Consider the following 900-nt stretch of genomic DNA (forward strand, 5'->3'; position numbering starts at 1 on the left):
AATTGCAATTTTAATATTTTTATTTTATTTTATGTGTATGAGTATATTGCCTGCATGCATGTAAGTGCACCCATGTCATGCAATGCCCACCCCACGGAGATCAGAAGAGGGCATTGGATTTCCTGGAACTGGAGTTAAAGACAGCCATTAGCCTCCATGTGGGTGCTGGGATTCAAACCCGAGTCCTCTGCAAGAGCAGCCGGTGCTCTCAATCACTGAACCATCTCTCCAGTCCCAAGAACTGCAATTTCAAAATAGCCACCTACATTTAAAAGAAGAATGTTAGCAGCTTGCTCCCTTAGTAATTTAACATGCCTATAAATTCTTATTTTTTCCTGAATATATGCTAAATAAATTTTAGATTTTGCAAAAGTGTACTGACCCCAAACCAATGCAGTGCATCAGATTCCTAGTCTAACTATATATACTTTCAGGAAGCCTTTTGGTTATCTCATTTTAGAAAAAACTTTCCTATGGGTTCAATCTGGTAAATTCTCCAGCATGGTGTGTAGTTCATAACACCAACAAAGACTAAGCAGGTGGGAAAAGTAAAAGGAAATGACCTATCCATTTCAACAATTTAAAGTGCAATCAATTGGCTTTGGAATGGATAATAAGTTTGAAAACAAATTTCCTATGTTAAATATGTTTTCTAAACACATGATGAAAGGAATGCATAGCCCATGCTATGTGGGCCTTGTGTTAAAAGTTTGGTCCACAGAGGGGTGCTATTGGGAAGTGGTAGAACCTTCAGGAGGCCTTTGAAGACATGTCCTCAGGAAGAATTAACTCTGGCCCTTTCTCATTCTGGCTCTCCCCTTTGACTCATGAAGGAAACAGTTTTGCTTCACCACATGTGCCTGCCATGATGTGCTGCATGATGGGCCCAAAGCAAGGTGG

This window comes from Nannospalax galili, unplaced genomic scaffold (genome assembly GCF_000622305.1).
Source record: "Nannospalax galili isolate Female #2095 unplaced genomic scaffold, S.galili_v1.0 scaffold772, whole genome shotgun sequence".
Classification (NCBI taxonomy): domain Eukaryota; kingdom Metazoa; phylum Chordata; class Mammalia; order Rodentia; family Spalacidae; genus Nannospalax; species Nannospalax galili.